This window comes from Equus caballus, unplaced genomic scaffold, assembly GCF_041296265.1.
Source record: "Equus caballus isolate H_3958 breed thoroughbred unplaced genomic scaffold, TB-T2T haplotype2-0000451, whole genome shotgun sequence".
Classification (NCBI taxonomy): domain Eukaryota; kingdom Metazoa; phylum Chordata; class Mammalia; order Perissodactyla; family Equidae; genus Equus; species Equus caballus.
The window spans coordinates 2,149,349-2,176,932 of NW_027221893.1; the positions used below are offsets into that span (position 1 = coordinate 2,149,349).

The 27,584-nt window shown below is 42.7% G+C and overlaps 1 long non-coding RNA gene and 1 pseudogene across 2 annotated transcripts; one reads left to right on the forward strand and one right to left on the reverse strand.

The window, feature by feature from the left end:
* The window catches only part of LOC138922106 (heparan sulfate glucosamine 3-O-sulfotransferase 4-like), a 145,764-nt pseudogene that overhangs the window by 36,171 nt on the left and 82,009 nt on the right, over nt 1-27,584 (reverse strand).
* Nucleotides 851-14,136, forward strand: LOC138922132 (uncharacterized). Of its 2 annotated transcripts, XR_011435210.1 has the most exons (3): nt 851-1,023; nt 9,371-9,623; nt 12,004-14,136. It is a non-coding gene; the product is annotated as an uncharacterized lncRNA (long non-coding RNA). The 2 variants fall into 2 exon arrangements; XR_011435209.1 differs by lacking the exon at nt 851-1,023 and having other exon boundaries at nt 6,980-9,623.

Below are 27,584 nucleotides of genomic sequence, written 5' to 3' on the forward strand. Positions count from 1 at the left end.
TGCTGGTTATTCATCCAAAGAAGTCGAAGACACAAATGCAGAAAGACACGTGCACCCCTAGGTTCACTGCAGCATTATTCACAACAGCCAAAACTTGGAAGCAACCTAGGTGCCCGTCAAGGGAGGAATGGATAAAGAAGATGTGGTATGTATACACAATGGAATTCTACTCGGCCATAAGAAATGATGAGACCCGGCCATTTGTGACAACCTGGATGGCCCCTGAGGGTATCATGTGAAGTGAAATAAATCAGAGGGAGAAAGTCAAACACCGTGTGATCTCACTCATGAGCAGACGATAAAAACAATCACAAACACACACAGAGCCACGGAGATTGGATTGGTGGTTACCATAGGGGGAGGGGGGAGGGGAGAGAGCAAAAGGGGTGATGAGGCTCACATGCGAGGTGACGGACTATAATTAGTTTTTGGGTGGTGAACACGATGTAATCTACACAGAATTCGAAATATATTACAACGTACATCTGAAAGCTATATGACGTTAGAATCCACTGTTACTACAATAAAATAAAATAAAATAAAATAAAATAAAGAAGTGTAGGAGCCTCAAGAGGTTGACAGGCTTTTGAAAAGGTATTCTAGGGGTTTTTACGGCTTAGCTCAGGGCGGCAGACACCAGCCTGAGACACAGCCGTGACACAGTCACTAACTTCAACTAAATTCTATTCCGACTAGAGGAAAATCAAAACTACTATAATAAGAATAATTTATTGAAGGCCTCCCTTTGTGCCAGATCCTGTGCTCACTGCTTTGCACCAACTATCTCATTTAATCCTCACATCCAAAAGCTGGGTTACCGCTACTCTCCCCATTTTAAAGGTGAGGAGACAGAAGCAGAATGATGGCAATCTGCCTGTAATTCCCATAAGGATTCTCTATTCACACTGGTTTCACTCCCAGGAGAATCTCTGAGAAGAGACTGAGATTCTGTTGGTCAGAGGCGGGGTCCAGAAGGATGTGGGTGCAGAGCCTGGCCTGCCACCTCTCGGTTCCTCGAACAAGGTATTCACCAGGGCTGCCGATATTACCCCAACTCCATCTCCTTCCCTCCTTGTCCCTCTGTCCCTTTGGCCACTGCTATGGACTGAATAATCCTTGCGTCCTCCCCAGATTCATATAGTGAAGTTAACCCTCAATGTGATGGTATTTGGAGGTGGGGGGGGCCTCTCGTTGGTGATGAGGTCCTGAGGGTAGGGCCCTCATGAATGGGATTAGTGCCCTTACAAGGGACACGAGAGAGATGATCTCTCTCTCTCTGCCATGTGCAGACACAGCAAGAAAGAACCATCTGCAAACCAGGCAGAGAGTTCTCACCAGACAACAAATTCGCTGGGACGTGGATCTTGGACTTCTCAGCCTCCAGAACGATGAGAAATAAATTTCTATTGTTTAAGCCCCCAGTCTATGGCATTCTGTCATAGCAGCCTGAACTGACTAAGACAGCCGCTATCTCTGCTCTGGTTTTCATGCTGCCCTGGTCTACTGCCCACTCATCAAGCTCCTGTCATCGCCTCTGACCACCTCGGTCTCTGTCCACCCCCTACAAATTTATCAAAGTGACCTTTGTAAAACACAACTCTGATCTTGTCACTGCCCATGACTGACACTCTCAATCACTCCCAACGCCCCCATATGCCATGCCCAGACCTACCTTGTCTAGTGATCAAGCTTAATATCCGGCTGTATCCCATTTATCCTCCCCCCCACCCCATCTTTTTTTTTAACTCACATCACCCTATTCTCTGAAGCCCTGGTGCCCTTCTTTGTATACTGTTCCCACTGCCCAGAACACACACACACACCCCGCCTCACCCATCCATCCTCCACCCTCAGCCCCAGTGTCAGGCACTTCCTAGAAGGATCCTCACTAGCATATATTCTTGATATAGCCCTGATCCCACTTCATTACCATTAGTGATTTTCTGATCTGTCCACACAACAGACTGAGTCCAGAAGATTTGTTTGCTCCTCTCTACATCCCTATTGCCCAGTACCTGGTATGCAGTAGGTGCTCAATATATGCTTGCTGAATAAATGCATGACTATAAAACATGATGAATTCCATACTGAAGGTAAATACGGATGGTATGGGAGGAATACTCCTACCAACTTTCCTCCTGTAAATAAAAAAGAGGGCTACAAACTACAGAAAACCCAAAGGTCCCCAGGAACATCCCCCCTCCTGGTAAGTTCCCATTCTGCTTTCCAAGCTGCTTTTTGCTCCCCTTATCTGCCCCCAACATCAATGATCGATGGACTAGTGACTTCTTTGTCTAAGCTGGGAACAACTTCATTTGCACACCATACTTTTTTAGTTCAGCCTAGGTTAGGCCTAAAATAAGAAATTGCTCCTGTTAAACCAGGAGTCACTCCTCCCCGCCCCATTAACAGAATAGAGCATTTGAAAATCTGATGAAGTCCTAAGGACTCTAAGGAAAGCAACTAGAATGACAAAGGGGCTGTGACCTGGGGAGAGAAAGGAATCCACCGAGGTTATTCAGGGTAGACAAATAAATACTTGAGGGAGATGTTGCTACTCTCTTCCAAAGGGCTGTATGGAACAGTATTTAGGCTCACCTGACAGGCTTCAGAAAGTAGAAGAAGGACCACATAGTGGAAATGGCCCTAGTTTAAAACCAGGAAGAAATGCCTTTCCATTCTAGCCATTCTCTAGTGGCTGCTCTGGTGAGTGACGGAGAGGAGAGGCAAGGAGGAAGGAAGCCCCTGGATATCACTGAATGTGCTCAAGCAGAGATGGATGTCCTCACTTTGGGAATGTCACTGAGGAGCACAGAGGACTTCTATCCCTTTTGCCTGTCCAACATCCATCACCTCATTTGTTAAGTGTACCCACAGTTCTCAATTAAGGAATCACTCTTTCCTTCTCAGTGGATGGGGTGGGGCTAGCCCCATTCCGACATCTAGAAGTGGATATGGGACCTCAACTGGGCCATTCAAAATATCCCATCACTATGGCCACAGTGGCTGGTCCATGAATTTGCATGTGACTCAAGGCTGACCAATGAGATCTCTCCCTGGGACTTTGTCTGGAGGGGTTGTTAATCCGGAAGGATGTCAGCCTTGAACCAAGAATTGATTCCTCCTTTGCCAACACATTCCCCACAAAACTGAAAGAGTGATCTTTTAAATAGGCAAATAAGATCATATTGATCCCTCACTTAAAAGTCACCCATGGCTTCTCATTACACTTAAAATAAGATCTAAACTCCTTACCATGGCCAGAATCCCTGTACCATCTGCCTCTCCCACTTGTTCTCACATGACTTTCCTCTTTGGTCCCTAAGGCCCAGCCATATTGTTCTCCTTCTAGTTATTCAAAGACAGCAAGACGATCTTTGCCTCAAAGTCTTTGCAGGGCTGTTCCCTCTGCTGGAATACTCTTCCCTCCACAGCAGGCTCCCTTTCACTACAGGCGTCCCTTTTCCCACGTCACCAGCTCAGAGAGATTTGCTGTGACTATTCCCTCTACTGTCACTCTGTATTCCCGTACCCAGTTTTATTGTCTCCATTACACTAGTAGCTGTATGTATGTAAATGTATCATATGATACATACATTTTCATCTGTCTGCTTGTTTATTCTATCTTCCTCCTCGGGAAATAATTTCCAGGAGATCAAGGACTTGCTGTCTTATTCACTAAAACATGCCTAGTGCATAATAAACCCATAATAGCTATTTGATGAATGAATTAATGAATGAATGGATTTATCCTGAGAATAGGGCCAAAAATTTAAAAGTAAATAAGAAAGGAAAGTGGTTCTGAAAGACAGGATTCCTGACAACATCATTGGAGCATATAGACCCAAGTGAGACTGTCTCCTCCCGGACTTTTCGGTTAAGCAGCAAATAAATTCCCTTTTTAGCTTAAGCTGGTTGGAACTGGGTTTCTGTCATCTGCCACGAAAAAACTCTGACTTATACCAAGGGGCTTCATAAAGCCTGTGGTGGAGCCCACCCATGTGATTGCTCTCCTCCTCTGTTTCAACTGGAATATTCCCCAAACAGATCTGGACAATCCTTTGTCATGATGGCTTAGGCCTCCTTCCTCTGTCACTCACTGATGATGTAACACGGCTTAGTTCCAGGCCTGTCACTCAGCAAGTAAGATGAGGCACGATGAGACATGGAGGGGCTTATGTGGAGAAAGGCGAAAGGAAGTGTGGTGGGGTCAGACGGTTAATAGATGTGACAGAATCAGGCCTGGTGTTTTTCCTGTGCCTGGAGCCCACCTCGCCCCTGCAGGGGCCACTGGCCCCCAGCTCCTGTCTGCCTTTAAAACAGAGGCCCCACCTCTGGGATCAGTTCGGATCCAAAAGAGAAGCAATTAATCAGTTCTTGTCTCACATTCTACATCAGCATCAGTCCTTGTTTTCTAATAGGCTGACCTATATCTTGCTCCTTCGTTTGGGCCTCTGAATTGTTCCTGGCTAGTTCCCGAAGCCTGAGTCTCTGCCTCAGAAACCTTCTTAGTGATGATAATGATAGGAAACACCTGCCTTTAGTTTATCATGTGCCAGGCTCTGTTCTGAGTACTTTCCATGTTCTTAGTTCATTTAATCTTTACAACGATCCAAAAAGATAGGTCCTGTTAGTAGTCCCATTTCATAGATGAGGAAGCTGAGGCACGAAGGGTTTAAACGACCTGCCCAACATCACACGGCTAGTAAGTGGTGGAGTCAGGACATGAGGCCAGGCAGTCTGGCTCCAGTCTGTGCTATTAACATTCACACAATAACAACTTAGACTATAAACACCTGTGGTAGATTCGATTTCGCAAAGATGGATGCAGCAAAATCTCCATCCCACAGGCTTTTCTTACAATGTCACTCCGCCCTCCCTCTCACTGAGGAGCGAAGTATGTGTTCCCTCCTCTTGAACCTAGAGTATGTGACACTATGTGACTTTGAGGCTTAATAGTAAAAATGCTATGTACCTCTGCCTCGCTCTGATGGGACACTCAGTCTCAAGACCTAGTGCCATGCTAGTTTGGAAGCCCAAACTAGCCCAGATGGAGAGATCACATATAGGAAGTGTTCTGCCTGACACCCCAGCCGAGGTCCCAGCTGTAACCAGCATCACCACTAGCTAAGTGAGTGCAGATGCCTCCAGATGTTTCCTGCTTCAAGTCACTGAGTCACTCCCAGGCTTTACGTCTTTCCAAACAAGGCCCCAGACATCAGGGAGTAGAGACAAGCCCTCCCAAATTCCTTACCCAGAGAATGCATGAGCCTAATAAAATGGTCAGTTGATGCCACTAGGTTAGGCAGTGGTTTGTTACACAGAAATAGTAACTGGAACATCATCCCCTGTCTACAACCTTGTCTATATCCAGTCTATAGAGCTCTGTCTCTGAATGGTATCTGGTTCAGTCCCTAACACCCAGTGACAGGTTCATCATATTCTGCTAGCCTGATATGTCGCCCGTCATCCCTTGTTGGACGTGCTGAACGCCAACAGCCACCTTCAATTACCACTTCTTGTCTGTAGCCAGATCCTCGTGACACCAAGTGTCACCAGCTAGACCGAACTTGCTCTCGCTTCTGAAGCTGTTTCTGACCCCTCAAGTTTGTCCACAGATCTCAGTTTCCTGCCTCATTCTGCCCTAGCCAGCCCCATCCGTTTTCAGGTGACAGTCATGGTTCAGAAATGGAGCTGATCCAGCTTCTTCATTGGAGAGATGTAAAAATTGAAGCCCAGCAACATAAAACAAAATAGTAGCAACTGACATCTCTTGAAGCCCTAATGTATAATACTGAATTCAACCCTCACAAGTTATCCTGTGTAATTAATAACATCATCGATTCCATTATACAGATGGAAAACCTGAGGCTCAGAGACAGTAAGTCATTTTTGGTCATGCAGTTGTGTTAAGCTGCCTCGGTGTCCCCTGAGAGGTCAGATCTCGGAAGGTTGAAGACAAGATACATGATGGATTCCAAGACGCAAAAACCATTGGGTTTTTCTCCTGCAGAAAATCTACCTGATATCTTAACAGGATAACAGCCTCTACCTTGAAAATACACCTTCTATGATCAACACAACTAGGAAGTAAAGATGGTCCTTCCTCATGAGTTGGTATCGTGGGTGTGGCTAAGAAGATCTGTATTGGCCACATCCCTCCAGTTTTTATTTCTCTTTGTGTCACACTCCAGAATGTGATGCTCTAAATTTGGGTCCTTATCCTAGGAGATGGCACCAAATCCGTCTTTGATGAGTGTACAATGCCTTCTCATGGATGGAAATATACAGGGGTGGCTAAAAGAACAATCTTTGGAGTTCAAACAAAGGTATAAATACAGGCCCTGAGAATTCCTAATTACATGAGTTGTACGACCTGGGGCAAGCTGTGTAACTTTGTTGCCTCCAGGCTCTCATCAGCATAGCAGGCAGAACAGGACCCACTTCATGGAACTGTTGTGAAGACTGAGTGAGACAATGGAGAGAGCCCAGCACAGAACAAGGGTATGCCCCCAATCACCATTATTATTGTTATTATACACAGAAATGGAACGAATCCTTACCGAACAGAAGTAAGCAAGAGCTCACTATATTCTAGAAAAATCACCAAATTATCTCAAACTACAGTATAAACAGTCCATAAAATCCCACAAACAGGCAGGAAGGCCAACTCCCAGATTCCCAAGTAAGTGTTCATTCACACGATTCCAGCCCCTTATTGCGCTCAAGTTGCTAAGAAACACCTTGACACTAATCATTCTTGGCAATCTCAAGATACTAACTCCTACAGTTAAATCTTCCCTAGAAAGACTCAGCTTCTGACCTAGAGGCGGGAGGTGGGAGCCCTGACCTTCTTAGTCTCCAGTTAAAAGAAAAAACAGGCAAATGATGATATCACAGTCCTATACTCCTGGCAAAGAGGAGAGTCCATAAAAGCCAGCGAGAAAAGACTCCATTGTAACTTGACTAACGCATCTCCAGAAGGGTTGCTATCAGCTGCAAAGCACTCCCCATTAAAGAAATCAATTTAGCGTTTGACTTCTCCTCCTGTGGCGCATACTGAAGCGGGATCTGACAAGGATGGAAAACAGATTTGTGTTAAATACTGCCAATAAAGTCTGTAGCTCAAGGTTACAGCAGTCAATGGAAATCCAGTGCCTTGGAAACCCTGGGACCCTCATCCGTCAGCTGGAGTCAGCAGCTTTGAAAGGAAGCTGTAGGTCTGGCTCAGGAAGGGGGCTGGTTATCAAGATTGGGTATTTGGGGTCATGGTAACCTCAGATGCTGGTTTTGTACTAGGTCCTTAAAATAGGCCTGAGCTCCCAGGTCTGTGAGCATCTTGTTGGTTTTTCTTGGTTGTAGTGGATATCTCTTGCTCTTGCTTGCCTAGCATCCACGCACTCTTCATTTTCTATCAATGGTACTCATGTTATCCCAGGAAACAGCTCCTTTTCTACTTCTCAGTCTGTGAGATTTGGGTTGAATTAAGCACCCCTCTGGCTCTAAGGGTAGGTAGGTATGTGAACTCACCCTGCCCAATCAGTGCTGGGCAGCCACTCTAGCCCCAGCAAGAGTTTCAGGGGTGTCTACGTGACCCAAGGAAGGCCAATCATAGCCAACGAGACTCAGTCTTGAAATTCATTGTAATTGTTTGTTAAAAGAAGTCATCTTTCTAGGGGCCAGCCTGGTGGCGTAGTGGTTAAGTTTGCATGCTCTGTTTTGGTGGCCTGGGGTTCAAAGTTTCAGATCCCAGGCTTGGACCTATACATCACTCATCAAGCCATGTTGTGGAGGCGTCCCACATACAAAATGGAGGAAGATTCACAGAGATGTTAGCACAGGGTGAATCCTCCTCACCAAAAAAAAAAAAAAAAGAGAAGAAGAAGTCATCTTTCTACTAGGGTGGATGGAAAAACAGGACGCAAGCCTAAAGCTCCTGAAAACCATCTTATCATAATAAGGAGAAAATGGAATCAGTCCAGAGAAAGATAGACATAAGAGATGGAAAGAGAGAGAATCCAAAGTCTGATTAGATCATTTGAGCTCTTAGAATCAAGCTGTACCTGAAGACCATCCCCTGGACTTTTCAGTTCTAAGATCCAATAAGTTTCATTTTACTTGGTTTTTAAGTCAGAGTTGCATTCTTATCACTGCAACTAAGAAGGATCTGATGACTCCAACGTAGCTGTATCAGCAGATGAGGCCGGCCTGCTTGGAAAGTGCCAGGTCTCTGTGGAGCCTCACTTAAGGCAACACTCAGCAATGAGTCACATCTTCCCATCAGATTCATCTTTCCAATGCATGAACAACATATGGGCAGATTATGGGAGATTTCACGTGAGTCCTGGGAAAGCAGGTACAACACGCCAAACCAGACAAGCAGGTGCCGGTGACTCTCCACATAGCCGCTCCGACCGCTTCCACGTGCTGTTCTGACTTCAACACTCAGAGCCTCGTCTTCCTGGAAACGCTGCCCCCATTTCAGAATCCGACTCTGCCTGTACCCAGGACACGTCAGCAGCACCTGGGAATTAACATCTCCCTGGGGACGGCCTCTCACCACTGACCTGCCCTTTGGCACGATGATTCTGAGGCAGTTTTTTACCCCATTTCCCAGAGTTTCAGTTTACCCCACAGGATTAAGTTTGAGGCAGCCACTGTGATAGCCGGCTTACTACTGGCCCACTAATCAGCTGCCTTCCTTCCCTGTATGGCCCCCTCACTCCCTGGTGTGTCCCTGTACCTCCTAAATAAACTACATATGCTCAATCAGTGTCTCCGTGTCTGCTTCTGCCTTGAGAGCAGAAATTTCTTCAAGTTTCCCATCAGACACTCCGTTATTCCCCTAATGGAAATTCCTCCCCTAACAGCCTTTATCTCTTAGGCTGCCCAGCCTTTTACAAATCCCCTTTCATGATCCTTAGAAATACATCTCTGCCCTCAGCCTGCATATCCCAGAAAGGTAAACAAAATCCTAGAAGCCCTCACATCCCTCCCACCCACCCCCAAATCTTATCAATATATTCATGCAGCAAAAATAGATTTCTTCCAGAAGGGAATGCTGTTGCCACCCAAATACAATTTACCTATAAATACCAGTGCAAAGGACGGCAGCAAGTACCTGGCTGGCGTCAAAACTGCAGTCCACAGTCAGGAGCATGGCCTGCTGGCTCCCCAGGGTCTGCACCCGCACCCCGCCTCCCTCTTTCCCACCTCTTCTTTCACCCCTCTCTGCCTTCCCTTTGGCATTTTATGTGGATCCAGCCACACTGAATTAACTGCTTGCAGTTCCCCTAAAATAGGCCGTGCTGTCTCCTTCTGCCTTTTTAAATGCTGTTCCATATGCCTGAAATATCTTGTCTTCTCACAGGCTGCGAAGGACTCGCTTCCTTCTCACCCCACTCAAACTCCTGGTTCCAGGACTTTCTCACTCGAAAGAGAGAGAACTTGGCGTGGATTGTGTCAGAAGACTGAGCTTCCTTCAGAGCAAATGATGGAGACAGGCCTGGTGATCACTTGGCCAGAAATTACAGACGGGATTCCAGATTTGGAGAGTGAAGTGGTTCTTGAAGCTGCCGACAAAACACGGCCACCGTTTTAGGCGTTCTGCCAGATGTCTTCAGGTAAACAGCAGTGATGAGATCAACAGACACAGGAGGAAAGATACTCTTTTCAACTTTCCTTCATTCTTTCTGATAAAAAAGAGAAAGTCTAATTTTGGTTATTCAGATGTCTCTAACACCTAACATTTGCTAATCTCTCATTTTTAAAAGGCAGAGAATTAATAATATTGTCTTCTTCTCATTGCGTTATGTTTCTAATTCCCTTCCACCTAAGGTCACTGATACTTCTCCTTCTTTTCCATTTATATTAATGATGTAAAGTTTTCATTTAAATGCAGAGTCAAAATAAACAAAGGACAGTAAGTATAGTAACATACACACATCCCTGTGTGACAGGTGTGATACGTGTATATACATTATAATATTATATATATAATTACATATATTAACCACAGGTGGTCCTTGGATATGACAAAATTTTGTAAAAGTGATACTCAAATGAGTCAAGTTCAGGGGAAAAAGCTAGAAGGGGCTGCAGTGGCTACCTTTCAGATGCCTTCTTTCCTGGTACCCATGACATCTTTGGTGGGCACAGCCCAAAAGCTGGTGAACCCCTAAATTCTCTGAAGAAGCAGAACTTCAGAAACTCACTCCAGCTGGTCTTCCCATCTGCATAAAGGGCTTTAGAAGCGGGTTATAATCTGAACTTTCCCTGCTCTCCTCCTCTTAGGGTGTCTAAGCTGAACTTGCACATTCCCGGATTATTTCGGAGTTGAAAAACCACCGTTGTAGTTACATTTGGCTCCTCTGAAGTACAAGGCAGAGGATGCTCCCATCTTGCTGCATACCAGCTGCGACGGAGGACAAAGGCTCCTCTGTCTTTGATAAACAAATGAAGCTCAACATTAAAGGTGCTTTCTGATCCTCGCTTAAAGAGGCAGCCCCAAAGCAAACCAGCCAGACCTTCCTAAGCAGCCTTTGATGTCAAGGTTGAAAAGCAATGAGCGGTTAAGCTTGTCATTTTTATTCTGAAATGTGGCTTAGAGATATGCAAGATGGGGCTTTTCTCTTTCTAACCTTTCTGAGTGCTCCTTCTCACTCAATCAAACTCACTCAAATAGATTTACGGAGCAAGCTTGTAGAAGCCAGGCACTGTGCTAAACACTGAGGATAAACAAGAGGCCGAAACCACCAAGTGCCTCACCTCAAAGCTTATGCTCCAGAGATTCTAGAAAGGGAAGACAGATAGTAAATACAGAGGAACATCAATAAATGACAAGACCATTCCAGAGGAAGCGATGCTATTTAAAAAAATAAAACAGGATTCATCAAAATGTGGCTGAGGTCCTGGGTGTGCACACGGTGGGTGGTTGGCTGGGGTGGTCGATGATGATGTCTATAATATTGTCATCCGAAACTTGAATAACGAAAGGATTCAACCTCACAGGATCTGAGGGAAGGGTGTTCCTGGTAAAGGAAGATGAATGTACAATAGGCCAGTGATGAGACTCCTTCGATTTATCTCTTCTTCATTTACCCTCTTCATACTGACCCTTCTTACATTCCCTCCGATGTGGATCAAGGCTGCCCCAGGGAGAGAAGCCCAAGGCATCCTGCCCTACATACTGAACTATATCATCCTCCGGGAAGCATAGGACGTCCTGACTTAATCCAATCTGATTCTTACCCAAAGTTATAGGACCACCCAATAACCAGACCCCACCTACACTGACATCATTTTAACAACGTTTTTCATGATCTTTCCTTTGTCTTGTAAAGAAATAACTCAAATACCTATGCCTTATAAATTTAGCTCTAACCCTCAACACGTTGCAGCTCTTTACTGCCCATGGGTCCTGTCCCCACGCCTGCAGCTCTTCGCTGCCCACGGGTCCCGTCCCCATGCCAGCAGCTCCTCACTGCCCACGGGTCCCGTCCCCCACTACTCCATGCTATTCTGTGAATAAAAGAGCACTACTGCTAGCTCTTGAGAGTCCAATAAATCTTTCTTTTGACTCCTTGACTCACCAAGCTCGCATCACCTCCACCTCTTTTCACACAGCTTAGAGATGTGGCTCTGGATTGGGTTTCTCTTCTAATTCCATCACTAATTAACCATGTCCCTAATCCCTAGGAGTCTCAGTTTTCCCATCTGGAAAATGGTAACAAGAACAATAACACCTATTTCACAGGATTGCTGTGAAAATACGATGTTCCATCTAAAACGCTCAGCTTACTTCTTGGGGTAAATAATCAACAATGGTTACTCATCACTCTAATTTTACTGCTCTCCTTGGACAAACTCCAGAAGACACTTAGGTTCATATAGGCTGAAGGAGGACTGACCTGAATTTGAATTCTGAGTCTCTTCTTGTGTGAAGAAACTTGGGATGGGTTATTGTGAAAGAGAAGCTGACGTAATTTCTTTTTCTTGTTCCAGGTATTTCCTCCTACCCCTTCAATAGCTAGAGCATTCTACACCCACTGACTCCGGTGTAGCGTTTTTTCTAGCAGGTATCCAAAGAGAGAGAGAGTCAGTGCTTGGTCTTTGAGGTTCAAAACAGGCCTTTGAAACTCAAGGCAAGGACTACAGTCTTGAGCAAAAAAGGTTTTTGAGTTTCAAGAGCCCGTATCCTTTGAGTTTCAAAAGACCAAAATCCTGCACTGAACAATAGGCATAGAAGAATACGCTCATTGATCTGTGAGCATGAGGTTTTCTCCCGCCACAAAAAAATCTCACAGGCTCAGGAAAAGCAGCAAAAGAGAAACATGAGGGTTAGACTCCTGTCAGGGCACCCAGTGAGACCAGGTCCCATGGAATACAAGAGTTAAGGATAAAATTACAGACAGGAGGGTATACAGGAGCCTCTTCTCACTTCCCAAGGGAGGACCAGGAAAGTGAACAGGATTCGAGAGGTCTCCAGCACCCTGCCGAGGGTCACCCCAGTAGAGTGGGAATGACAGCCTGGCATTGCCGATGAAGGAAAGAGGCTGGGGTCCCTGGACCTGGAGGAGCTTTGTGGATGGAGGCTGAAGCTGATGCCTGCTTTCCACCATTCAGGTGAGCACTGTGCACCATCATGTTAATTGCTCTTCTCCTGGGCATCTGGGAAGGACAGCAGCCAGCATCCTTGACAAAGAGAAACCTGTCTGTGCCCTAAGACTTTGCTTAGCACCATCTGAATTACCCCACGTAGACACATCCCCTTTATGATGGCTCAGAGTAGTCATAAGCCCTCAAGATGGAATGATGGCTCTAAAAATCTAGATGAATCAGCCTTGGCATTGACACTTCAGTGGGAATGAGAGGAACCAGCTTGAGTTCTCCCTAGAGCTAGAAGGACACTAAAATACGCCTTCATTACACTTGCAATCAAAAGAGATTTGCTGGAAAGACAACCTACCATCAATAAACTAATGGTCTAGAGAAAAGGCAGCTGAAAACTGCCTGACATGAAGCTGGCATAGCCCTCTGCTTTCCCCTCTCCATTCACCTTCTCACCTAGAACTGAAATGACATTTCAGGAACATAAACTTCTGCGACATAGAGTTAGACAGGGGCACTACGTGCCAGTGTTGCCCAGGCTCATTCCTTTCACTTTCCAAACTCCACATCCAGAAATCTTTCACAGGTGTTCCAACAGCTTACTTGACAAAGGAAGGATGGAGGATACTTCTCAAGGTGTATTCATTTCAGGAACTGTGCATTAGTCCTGGGCTGCCCTCTGAACTCTGTGGCAAATGGAACACAAGCTAATGGTCACTAGCTTCACTGAGTATATGATGACTCTGCTTACATTTAGATCAACGAGAGACAGGGATGGAAGGTAACTGCCTCAGTTTCCTCAAGGGAGCTCAGTCTTTGCGATTCTGAAAGCAAAACCATCTGAAGATACCAAAGCAAAATGTTAGGCAAAGCAAAAGGCTACCTGGCTGACTCCGCTCAGAAGGAAGAACTTTCTATCAAGACTGCCCCTACAAAGAGCTGTGAGAGCCCACCCTATGAATCTGAAGGCTTTCTAAAATTTTTGACAAAGTCAAGTGCATAGTCGATGTGACTTGTACTTGATATGAACAAGTCCTGTGGGTCACTGAGTTTGCTCAGGTCTGAGTTCTGTTTGCCCTCCAAGGTTCTACTGTTCCAGGGAGTGTGTGCTGCTCCAGTCTGGATGTAGACACCAAAGTCCCACCCCCTGGGCCAGCCCCACCTTCTAGGAGAGTTTGGCAGAATATAGGAAGCTCAATGATTGCATTTTTAGGAATGTATCCTAAAGAAATAATCATGCACATATGTGGAGGTTTAACTCAAGGATGTTCATCCAAGAATTAACTATAATAATGAAAACTGTAAATAACTTAAAAACACAACAACTGGGTAATGATTAAATTACAGGAGATCCATGGGATATTACGTTGTCCTTAAATGTTCTGTTTTGAGGAATATTTAATAACGTGGGAAAATGCTTAGGGTATACACATTTTTAAATTATGTTACACGTCGGTACGTACAAGATTTGCAAATATTCACATGTATAAAGAGGTTCACCAAAATAAAACTGTGATTCTCTTTGAACGGTGTGATTACGGATGAATTTAAATGTTCTTTATACCTTCTGTGAGCTTCCTATCTGTGACGGTTTAGGACAACTTGAAGTTAGAGGGCACAGTCCCCAAGACTGCCTCACTTCTGACACCAACCGCAAGTTTGATGGGTTCCCAAAAATACCCTAAAGTTTGATAATTCACTAAAAAAACCTCACAAAACTCACTGAAAATTGTTATGCTCATAATTATAGCTTACACAGAGAAAGGATACAGAAAAGATGAGCCAAAGGAAGAGATGTATGGAGTAGAGTCCAGGAAAAGTGCTAAAAGGGGAGGTCCCGTTGTCTTCTCCCCATGGAGTTAAGGACACGTTACCCTCCTGGCATCCATGTGTGACAATATGCACAGAACAGTGCCACCCAAGGATGCTCCTTGAGCCTCCATGATCAGAGTTCTCAGGGGACTTCACTATGTCAACATGAGGGATTGCCCTTGTGGCTGATCTCAGTCTCAGTCTCCACCCTTCCACCCGTGTCCCAAAGCCCCCACCCCAAATCACATTGTTGGCCTTTCTGGCATGGCTCACCCTTACCCCAACGTGTGGCCATCCCCCACCCTAAATCGTATTGTTTCACCACCCAGTGTGACCCCAGGTCCCAAGCAAAACAAAAACCATGTCCTATCAAGCAGAACACTGGATCACCTCCCAGTAAGCCAAAGACAAAGACCAGATGTCTTGGGCAGGATTGACTTCTTTACTACAAACTACGATAAACAATAAAAGTTACCGTGAACAATAATATTAAGAAGTATTCCTGCATTAGATAACTGGTGTCTTTGAAATCTGATCCTGGACACCCAGGGAAGCCAAAGGGCTGCTTTTGCCCCATCCTTACCACCTGGCCACCACCTAAATGGGCTTCTGCCTTTTCTTGGGTTATACCCTAAGTCCTCAATGGGGATCTGATCTTGTTAGCTTTTTGTTATTGTAATTTCTATTCTTATTATATTGCTGTTTTTATAATTCCAATTGTAATGATTGCAATCATTGCTATCATGTATTGATTACTGACCGTGTTCCAGGTATTGACTTAAATTTTTAACATGTACAATCAAGTATAATTTTCACTTAAAATGAATTTTTCAGTATGTGCTATTTTAGCCCCATTTTGAAGATGAGAAAACTGGGGAACTAGGAGGTAAAATTTTTTATCCCAAATCTCCCTATTTAGCAGAGACAGAGCTTAGATTCAATCTCAAATCTGTCTCCTTCCAAACGCCCTTGACTTCCCTTCTGCTCTAACGGCTCCTCCCCTGGGGGTCATCATTCTCTGATTCAGCTCCCCTACTCTGGTCAGTCCCTCATCAACCTAGGAGCATCTAGGAAGCCAGAGGGCCACCCATCTGAGGCCAACAATGAAGAAGCCTCCATCACCATATCAAGCCCTTAGAAAGGCATCCCATGCTGATCGCAGACCCAGGAGCCTTCTGTCCGGATGCCAGACCCCAAGACGCAGCTCCCTGTCCACGTCTCTCAAACAATCCCTCCACCTGGACCCAGTTCGCCCCTCAAGATTGCATTCCCTTTGGAGCGTCTGTCCATTCGTCCAGGTGTTCTTTATGGCCAGACATCTAAAAATATTTAAAAAAAGATAATTTGTCTCAAGACAACTTCATGTTAATTTTACATGTCGAATAAACACTGAACAAATCTCGAGTACATTTCAGAAACGCTCTATGTCCTTAGGGACTTCTTCCTCTGTTTACTTTCTTATTTTTTTACTTTCTTATTTTTTTACTTTGAATCTCTAAAGAGTCAAGTTTTGGTCAATTTTCTTCCTTCAAAACTTATTTTAATTTGTACTAAGACAAAAGGATGTGAAACACTCAATATGGAGTTGAATGTCTTGGTCATTAACTGAAATGGTTTAGATAAATTTGTAGGAATGATGTGGTTCAGCTAGGGCAAACCACAAGTCTGGATGGATGTTGGAGGTACAGATGACAAAGGTATCGATCGCCTCTGGAGAAGTGAGCTGTCAATGGAAGCTTCTGGGAGGGCTGAGATGAGGGCCACTGTCTGAGCCTTGGTTCTGGAGGATTTTAGAAGATAGGACCAGTGGGGGAAGGCAGCCCGGAGAGAAGGTATAGGGTCTGCTAAAACCAGAGTCAGAAATGATCCTGTACAATGCTTCCCAATGCTGAAGGCACCAAGCCCTATGGGGTGAGGGTAGGGGAGGAAAGTGGGAGTTCGTAAATCAGGGGTACATGGTTAGCCTTTTGGTGTCATCATAACCAAGCATTTACATATTGGTATGTATATTATTTTATAATAAATTATTTCATTTTTATTTCTCCTTTAGATTACAATTAGATAATATTGATTTTTTATCAGGCATGTGGAACGGTTATATTGTCTATGAATTTCACCTCAGGAGGTCCTCCAAAATATTGGTAATAGACAGGGAACACTGGGCCGAATGGATGTTGAAACCACTAGCCTAGTCAATTCCGGGAAGTTCCATGAGGCAGGAACTGCGTGGAGGGTTGGAAAAATGAGCAGTAAGGGGACAAGTTGAGTGAGATAGGAAGGAATCAGATTACGTGAAAATCTTTGGGCACAGAGGCAATTTTACCCCGAAGCTAACGAAGGTGAAGCTTTAGTTAGCCCCTCACTTGCTTGGGGCCAATCCAAGACCTTGGGAGGAGCCCTACAGCATGTTCACGTGGTCATGTTTATTTACTTGAAATATATTTTTATTTCCATTTTCCTTGAAAAGGGTCCCCAAAATTGTATAGAGAGGGCTTCACAGACTCTAGACATCCTTAGTTGGGTGGGATTCACACTTCGACAATGGGGAACACCAGTGAGTTTAAGCAGAGAAGTGACACAACCCCTTGTGCAGAAAAATCACTGGGAACTCCTTCGTCGGGGAGAAAGATGTTCTTGTTTCTCATTTCCCATTCCATACCAGGGAAATAGGCGACGCGGTTCAGACTCGCTTTCTGCAAAAGCTACATATAGACCCAGACATGGCACTGTGTGGTCATCGTGGTCCATCTACCAACATGCTCATTCCCACAAGTCCTGCAAATCTAGCTGCTGTAGGTACAGTTCATTCCCAGAAACATAAACTATTCCTGGGATGGGGGTATCAGGGCCAGCCCTTGCACTAACCCTAGCATGAGGACACACCTCTACATCTCTCGTACCTTCCTGAATTTGTGGCTCCACTACCTGGGTAAGGCACAACTCTACCAGCACTCATCACAAACGCTTTCATTCACTCTATAACCATTCACTGAACTCCTACTACACACCAGATCTTGTAGCAGATGCCAGGAAGATGGAATGATAGAGTGGTTAGTGTACAGCTATTGGGAGTCTTTGCAGACCACATACCAGCTATGTGAACTTGTGCAAGCCATTTGATGTCTCTGAGTTCAAACTTATCTCTACTATAAAATGGACACAGTAACAGCAGTGAGCATCTTCTATTTCAAGTTTCCCCTGTACTATATAATTATTTTTATGGAGGTATAATTTTCTTACAATAAAATACACAGTTCTTAAGTGTTTGGTTTAATGAGTTTTGACAAGTGCAAACTTCCAAGCAACCCCCACTGAACGCAAGATATACAACACCTCTATCACCCCAGATAGTCCCTTTACGCCCCTTTCAGATCAATTCCCTGCCCCTTAGAAACAACCATTTTTTTACTTCTATCATCATGAGTACATATTATCATACAAAAATATCCTTTTGTGTCTGGCTTCATTTGCTCAACAAAATGTTTTTGAACTACAGCCATATTGTTGTATATATCAGTTGCTTGTCCTACTGTTGTTGAATAATATCCCACTCTGTCAATATATACCACAATTTATCTATCCATTCACCCAATGATGGACATTTCAGTTGTTTCCAGGTTTTGGCTATTGTGATATAGCTGCTGTGAGCATTGCTATTTAAGTCTTTTCGTGGACACACAGCTACATGTCTCTTGGGTAAATAACTAGGAGTGGAATTTCTGGGTCAGTAGGTAAACGGATGTTTAACTTTATAAGAAATTAACAAGCAGTTCTCCAAAATGGTTGTACCATTTGATATTCCCCACAGCAAGCAATGTAATGTACCAGCAGCTGCTCCATATCCTAATACTTGATTTGACAATTTTGTTTTTTGTTTTGTTTTGCTTGTTTTTGCCATTCTAGTGGTTGCAGAAGAGTATCTCATTGTGGTTTTCATTTGTATTCCTGGATGACTAATGATATTGAACATTTTTTTCCCCATTTATTGGCTATTTGTACATCTTCTTTCACACACTGTCTGTTCAAGCCTTTTGCCCGTTTTAATGCTCTTGTGTATCTATACTTTGTAGGCATATATTTGTAGGCATTCTTTATACATTCTGGACATGAGTCCTTTGCCAGATAGATATACCATGAATATTGTTCATCCAGTCTGTGGTTGAACCATATGTGTGACTATACCTACTCCCAGGAGTGTTCAGTGATATGAACCAACAAAGTCTTCTGTTTTAAAGGGTCAACTGAATTCAGTGTCCAGACTCTGTCCTTTGCAAGTGGGAGTCCTGATTAACACGTTAAGAAATAATTACCTCCCAGGGTAGATGTGAGGACTACATGAGACTGAATGTGATAATACATGGGAAGTCTTTAACCCAGGATTCAGCACATAATAAACTGTTTCTGTTGTTTTTACCAACATTAAAAAAAGCAGCCCTTTCTATCACCAAGAAAATAGTATTTGTATAGGAAGGCAGAGACAAAAAGAATCCAGTGCTATGAGACTGTATAGGAAGAGCTCTTAACTGATCACGGGAAGGCATGTCAAATAAACTTTCCAACAAAAGACTAGAAGATTATTCGGCAATAGTAAGACTTGGAAAGGAAGATGGCAGAGGGGACACAGTTTTCAAACAGAAAGACGGCCTTGTGAAAGGTCAATGGGATGCAAATGCCTGTAGCATTTAGGCAAGGCTGCAATGCGTGGGGCAGGCTGGGGCATGATGGGAGAAGAGGCTATGGATGTAGGTGAGGTCAGATTATTGAGGTCTTGGCCACATAAGAGTGTTTGTTCTTTATTCTATAGGCCTATCTTCTCCAAGTGCACCCCCAGAGCAGCAATACTCGGGAACTTGTTAGAAATGACCAGATCAAAATCTGAGTTTTAACAATACTCTGTGTGACTCATATGCAAATAAAGTCTGAAAGGCACTGCTGTAGACAATGAGAGACATCCGAAGCTTGCGACTGGGGTAGTGATTTGATCAGATTTATAGGTTAGGAATTTCAGCCTGGAGGCGACATGCAGAATGGTCTGAAGGACGCTAGACCACAGATAGAAAGATCAGCTAAGAGTCCATTGTCATTAGATCTCCCTGGACCTCAGAAGTTAAGTGTCATTTTTGATAAAAACACTTTCAGAGGCCAGCGGGGTAGCATAGTGGTTAGGTTTGTGCACCACACTTCAGCAGCCTGGGGTTCACAGGTTCGGATCCTGGCATGGACCCAGCACTGCTTGTCAAGCCACACTGTGGCAGCATCCCACATAAAGTGGAGGAAGATTGGCGCAGATGTTGGTTCAATGACAGTCTTCCTCAAACAAAGAAGAGGAAGATTGGCAACAAATGTTAGTTCAGGGTCAATCTTCCTCACATACACAAGAAAACCACTTTCAAAACTCAAATTATCTTGCAGGCATCCCTACAATATTCTAAGAACCTTCTGGAGACATCTACTTAAACTCTACAAATCATCATCATCATTACGATATCAAGAGTTACTGGACATGTAACTAACCATTCCAGGCTCTACAAAGGGTACCCTCTGCATATTATTTCTAATCCTCATAACAATCTTGAAATATTGGCAACTACAACAGATATGTGTTGTCTGACTCCCCTGCATTCCATTTCCCACAAAGACCCTTATTCTCAGGCAAGTGGTATGACTGGGACTGACATCACTCTTAGCTCTGTCTTACTAGTTATGGTGATTGGTTCAGGGATGCACATGTGATCCAGCGAAAGCCAATGAGAAGCAAGAAAACGTCTGTGGCACTTCTGGGGAACAAGCCCCTGCAGGCACGGCCCAAAGAGATGCTCACCCTTTCCAAGCCAAGCTGTGGTGGGAAGGTGAGAAGCTGTGAGGTCTGGAACAGTGAAAGTCATTTTGGCCACTATGAGGGAAGCCACTAGGAGGATAAAACTGGCACTAAGGGAAGACCAAATTTAGAGAATCATCAAGAAATACAGCTAGATTCCCTGATGACAAAATGAAGCTCGGGACTGGATAAAGCCACACCTAGGATGAGTTACTGCCAAAATTTTCTGTTAAATAAACCAATTTTTTATTGTTATTTAAGCCAGAAGTTCTGTCACCAAAAGTTTCCTAATGGATAGACTGTCATGATTTTCACTTTCCGACAAAAAAGCTGAAAAGTAAAAAGGATAAATTTTCTGTTTGGCCACACAGCTCATATCTAAAATCAAATCCATCTCACTTGAAAGTCTGTGCTTTTTCTGCTAAGTTTGCTCCTTCTCAAACTTAATTTTTGAATCAACACTAATAAACATAAATGAGGAAATAATAAGATTTAATTGAACACTATATGATGCATAATTTATACAACCGGGGGGGGGAATTGCAGCTTGAGAAAATGAAATATTTTCTATCTTTCACCTACGTACTTATTTAATTTTAACTTGCTAAGTAATTCAGGGAATATTTATTGAAAGCAGATATTATATGCTGGGCCCTGTATTAGAAATATAAAAATGAGTAAGAGAATGATTCTAAATGTGTTTCTTATCAAACAACAGAGCCTGAAAAACATTAAGCAAAAACTGATAGTGATAAAAGGAGAAATAGACAAATCTGCAGATAGAATTGGGAACATTTACACTTCATTCTCAGAAAATGATAGAACCACTACAGGAAATCAGAAAAGATACAGAAGGTCTAAATACAATCAGCCAATAGGATTCAGATGACATATACATAAAATTCCACCCTACAACAGCAGACTATACATTTTTTCAAGCACCATAGAATATCCACCAAGATAGCTAATACCCTGGGACATAAAATAAATCTCAATAAACTTAAAAGAACTGGAATCAAACAAACTATTTTCTCTGATCACAATGACACCAAACTAAAAAGCATTAACAGACAACAGGAAAAACCTCTAAACATTTGGAAATTGAATAACACAGTTCTGAATAATTTATGGGTCCAAGAGGAAGTCTCAAAAGAAAGAAAAATATACAGAACTAAATGAAAATGAAAATAAAACATATCAAGATACGTGTAATGCAGCTAAAGCAGTACAAACAGGGAAATTTATAGCATTAAATGATAACTTTAGAAAAGAAGAAAGATCTCAAACTAATAAGCTAAATTCCTACCTCAAGAAACTAGAAAAAGAACAAAATAAACCCAAAGAAAGCATAGGTAAGCAATAATAAAGGCAGAAATCAATGAAATTGAAAATAGGAAAACAATAGAGAAATCAATGAAAGAAAAAACTGGTTGTTTGAAAAAAATCAGTAAAATAGCTAAAACTCAAGAAAAACTGACAAAAATAAAAAAGAGAGGACACAAGTCATCAATATCGGAAATGAAATAGGAGATATCACTACAGATCTTGGAGCTATTAAAAAGATAACAAGAGGGGCCAGTCTGGTGGCACAGCGTTAGGTTCACACGTTCCACTTTGGTGGCCGGGGTTAACCGGTTCGGATCCCAGGTGCAGACCTACGCACCACTTGTCAAGCCATGCTGTGGCAGGCATCCCACATATAAAATAGAGGAAGCTGGGCATGGATGTTAGCTCAGGGCCAGTCTTCCTCAGCAAAAAGAGGAGGACTGCAGGCAGATGTTAGCTCAGGGCTGATCTTTCTCAAAAAAACAAAAAAAAGAAAAGAAAAAACGAAAAAATATAACAAGAAATTACCATGAACAACTTTATGCTCATAAATTCAACAACTTAGAAGAAATGGACAATTTCTCAAAAATCACACACTATCAAAACTCAAGGAAGATGAAACAGAAAGTTTGAACACCCCTATAACTATTAAAGAAGTTGAATTCCTGATTGTAACACTCCCAAAAGAGAAAATCTCTGGACACAGATGGTTTTGCTGCAGAATTTTACCAAACGTTTTAAAGAAGAATAAACACCAACTACATACAATCTCTTCTCCAAAATAAAAGAGGAGGAACCCCTTCTCAAATAATTTTATGAGGCCTGTATGATCCTGTTTAAAAAAAAGCACAAAGACAATATAAAGAAGGAAAATACAGATCAATATCTGTCATGAACTGTGATGCAAAATCCTTAAGAAAATATTAGCAAATTCAACAATGTATGAAAAGAATTACATACCATGACCAACTGGGATTTATTTCAGGTGTGCAAGGCCAACTCAAAAATCAATCAATGTAATTCACCGTATCGAAAGGCTAAAGAAGAAAAAACCGATGCAGCAAAACCATTTGACAAAATCCAACACCATTCATGATAAAAACTCTCAGCAAGTTAGGAATAGAGGGGAACTAAATCAACTTGATAAACATCATCATACTTGATGGTGAAAGACTATACATTTTCTCACTAATATCAGAAACAAGGCAAGGAGGTCCACTCTCAACATTCTTATTCAACATAATACTGGAAGTTTTAGCCACTGCATTAAGGCAAAGAAAACCATAATAAAACTACACAGCCTGGAAAGGAGAAGTGAAACTACCCCATTTGCAAATAACATGGTTGTTGACAAAAATCCCAAGGAATCTATTCCTCCAAACCTTCTAGAAGGAATAAGTGTGCTCATCAAGGTGACAGGATACAAGATCAACACACAAAAACCAACAGCACGTTCATACTAACAATGAATATGCATAAATGAAAATTAAAAACACAGTATCATTTACAACCGCTGCAAATAAAAGTTGTAAATTTAACAAGACAAGTACAATATTTGTATGCTGAAAATTACGAAATGCAAATAAAAGTAATCAAAGAAGATCTAAATAAATGGAGAGACATATCATGTTCAGGAATTGAAAGACTCAACATAGTAAAGATGTCAAATTTCCCGAAGTTGATCTATAGATTTAACGAATTCCTATCAAAATCCACACAAGGTTTTTGTAGAAATAGACAAATGTATTCCAAAATTTATACAGCAAGGTACAGGCCCTAGAATATTTAAAATAATCTTGAAAAAGAAAAACAAAGTGAGAGGAATCGCTCACTTTAAGGCTTACTGTATAGCTACAGTAATCAAGACAGTGTGGCTCTGATGGAGGAAAAGACACACAGATCAATGGAACAGAATGGAGAACTCAAAAATAGATCCACACAAATATGCCCAAGTGATTTCAGACAAAAGTGCAAAAGCAATTCAATGCAGGAAAGGCAGCCTTTTCAACAAATGATGCAATTGGACAATTTGCACAGGAAGAAAAATGAACATAGAACAAAACCTCAAACCTTATAGGAAAGATAACAAAACAAGTTATGAGCTTAAATGTAAAATTATAACATTTTTAGAATAAAAACAAGAGAAAATCTTTGAGATCCTGGCTAGACAAAGAATTCCTTAGACTTGACACCAATAGCAAGATTCATACAAGGAAATTTTGATAAACTTTACCTCATTAAAATTAAAAACTTTTGCTCTGCAAAAGGTCCTAGTAAGAAGATAAAAACACAAGCTACAAACTGGAATAAAATATGTGCAGATCACATAGCCCACAAAGGACTAATATCTGGAGTAAATAAGGAACTCTCAAAACCCAATGTTAAAAATCAAACAATCCAACTGGACAATATAAACAAGACATGAACAGATATTTCACTGAAGAAGATATACAAATAGCAAATGAACACATGAAAAGATAATCGACATCATTAGCCATTAGGGAAATGCCAATTAAAGCCACAATGAGGTATCACCATATACCTGGCTGAAAGGCTAAAATTAAAAACAGTGACAACTCCAACGCTGGCGAGGATGCAGAGAACCTGAATCACTCACACATCACTGGTGGGAATGTAAAATGGTACCACCACTCTGGAAAACAGTTTGACAGTTTCTTATAAAACTAAACGTGAAACTGTCATATGATCTAGCAACTGCACTCTTGGGCATTTAGCCTGGCGAAATGGAAACTTACGTTCACACAAAAACCTGCATACTAATGTTCGTAGCAGCTTTTTTCCTAATAAGCAAAACTAGAAACAGCTCAGAAGTCTTTCAACAGATGAACAGTTAAGTTGGGCTACAGTCATACCATGGAATACTGCTCAGCAACAAAAAGGAATAAACTACTGACACACGTAACAACTTGGATGAATGTCCAGGGAATTACCTTGAGTGCAAAAAGCCAACCTCAAAAGGTAGCATACAGCATGATTCCATTTATATAACATTCTCGAAATGACAGAATTATAAAAATGGAGAGCAGATTAGTAGTTCCCAGGATCTAGGGATTGTGGGGGTTAATGTTGGGAGGAATACGGGTGTGGCTATAAAAGGTCACATGAGGAATCCTTGTGGTGATGGAAATGCTTCTGTATCCTGCCTGTGGTAGAGGACTCACACACATATGCATGTGATAAAATTGCACAGAAGTAAATACGCATGTGCACACAACACGCACAACCTACAGACACATTCATGCACACAAATGAGTACAAGTAAAAGTGGGGAAAACTGAAAAAGGTCAGTGGATTTCATCAACGTCAATATCCTAGTTGGGATCTGTACTGTAGTTCTGTGAGGTATTACCATGCTACCATCGGGCAAACGGCATAAGGGACAGGTGGACCCTCTCTGTATTATTTCTTACTATTGTCTGTGAACTTACATTATTTCAAAATAAAAAGTTCAACTTTAAAAAAATGAGTAAGGGCAGTCTCTATGAAAGCTCATGGTCTACTGAAGAGAGCAATTTTTTTTTTCTGCTTTATCTCCCCAAATCCCCCCCAGTACATAGCTGTATATCTCAGTTGCAGGTCCCTCTAGTTGTGGCACGTGGGATGCCGCCTCAGCATGGCTTGATGAGCGGTGCCATGTCCACGGCCAGGATCTGAACCAGCAAAACCCTGGACCACCGCAGTGGAGCGCACGAACTTAACCACTCGGCCACGGGGCCAGCCCCGGGAACAATAATTTAAAGGAATAATTAAAGCTGATTGTGATAACTCTCACAGTACATGTGTGTGCCATTGACACGGAGATTCAGTGGATTGAACACTGACAACTGAGCTGGCACTATATGAGTAGAAGACTTGTGGGAAAATGGAGGTGTGAGAATTGGACTAATGTTCTATCTCTGATGTGGGGACACACACACACACACACATGCACTCACACACAGAGGAACCAAGCAGAGAACAAATGAAACGGGCACTTCACCCTAGCACTGAATCTACAGAAGGGTGCCATCTACTTGTCAATACTTTGACAAACATAGGTGACGTACGCTGCAGATGTAAGGACACTGAAATGAATTACCAGACAACTTCCTTTCTGGAGAGTATTGACAGCAAGATGTAATCTGAGGGAAATCAAACAGCATCCCATAAGGACTCTCTTAGAGACGCAAAAGATAGGAAGCTGAGGGAGAGCGCAGCCCTGATGAGTAGCCAGTAGCATCAAGAAGGGAGCCTGATTCAGTCACACCACTTTGCCACCAAGCAACCAAACAGACACGGGCATGGAGTTTTAGCAAGCGTGGAGAAGTTGCTGACAGGACTGCCTTGGTCTCCAAAGCTCCTTCACATCCCACCCAAGGCTGTGGTCTCCTTGACCTTTTGAGACCAACCTTGGTCATCCTCCTCTCCAACTTGAGAAAATATTGTAATAACAATAATAGTAACAAGCATTAGCCAATGGATTCAGCTCCTGAAACACATTATCTCACTTCATCGTACAACAATCTTACTAGATCGCAGATAAGGATCCCAATGGCACATGGGTAAACACAGCAACATCCTCGAAAAATGCTGTGCAATTTTGGGGCAAACAATAAGCTGGAATATGGCTGTCCACATTCAACGACAAATTTAAAAAGAACAAGCACCACCTCCACCACCACAAGAGGCTTGTGAAAAAGATGTGTAACCGTGAAGGAGGATTTAAACAGAACCCAACAGACAAGAGCGGAGGATCGTATTTCAAGAAAAACTGCTCGGGGATATTTTAGATACCATCTGCTTTTCACTCTCAAGGAAATCACAGAAACACAGACCCTGTAAAGTAAGAGGAAATAATAAGGCAATTTACTGAGGGAAAAAAAGAGGAAGCTGACCAAGTTAAGGAATTAATTCAAGGAAAGAAAGAATGATTTACAGAATTAAAACACAAAAGGTGGTAAAGAGCTGAACTGACAATATAGGAAATTTCAACACCTTGTTGAGCAAAACAAATTGAAGAAGCTCTTTCTGAATGTAAAAAAAGAAAGAAAAAAAGATAAAGCTAATTAGAAACTACTTTTATAATGGCTCCTCTAGCTATGTTGATGATGGTGATGGACAATACAAACTGGAAACCCTGAAAACATACAACGAATGAAATATAAACTAAATGACCACAACTAGGATTATCACTTTTTTTCCAATTTGTTTTTAAGGTATGCTTTTTGGTGAGGAAGATTGGCCCTGAACTAACATCTGTTGCCAATCTTCCTCTTTTTCTTCCTCCCCAAAGCTCCAGTGGTATATCCTACTTGTAAGTCCTTCTAGTTCCCCGATGTGGGCACCGCCACAGCATGGCTTGATGAGTGGTGTGTAGGTCTGCACCCAGGATCCAAACCGGTGAACCCCAGGCCTCTGAAGCAGAACACACAAACTTAATCACTATGCCACCGAGCCAGCCCCAGGATTACCTCACTTCAAACATATTCACACCCAGAGGCTAGTGAGCCTCTCTGGAGGACAGAAAGAGGGTGAAAGAGGGAGACGGAGGGGGACAGAGAGAGAGAAGAAGACAACGAAAGAGAGAGGGAAGGGAGGGTGAGAGAGAGGAGGAGGGAGGGAGAAAGAGAGAGGAGGAAGAGACGGGGAGAGAGAGAGAAAGAGAAACTGAAAACATACTAAAAGAGACAAAATGGAAGGGCTCATTTATTACCACAGAAAAAAAGTGAAAAAATACAGCAACATTTAGATACATCTTGATACTTTAGTTCCACCCGAGGGGCGGGGTTCCAGGTCAAACGCAAAGAAACAGAAATTAAATTGTTGGCAATCTCCTCCATCGCAGCATTAGATGCCAGAGACAATGAAACAAAGTATGCAGTTCTGATGAAAAACAGCTGGAACCAGGCACTGTCTCTTCAGGCAGGTTGGAAACCCTTTGTGAAAGCAGCAAAAAAGAAATTCTCTGACAGAAAAGGACCAAGGAAATGAAGTCCTCACTTACCTTTCATGGAAAAAA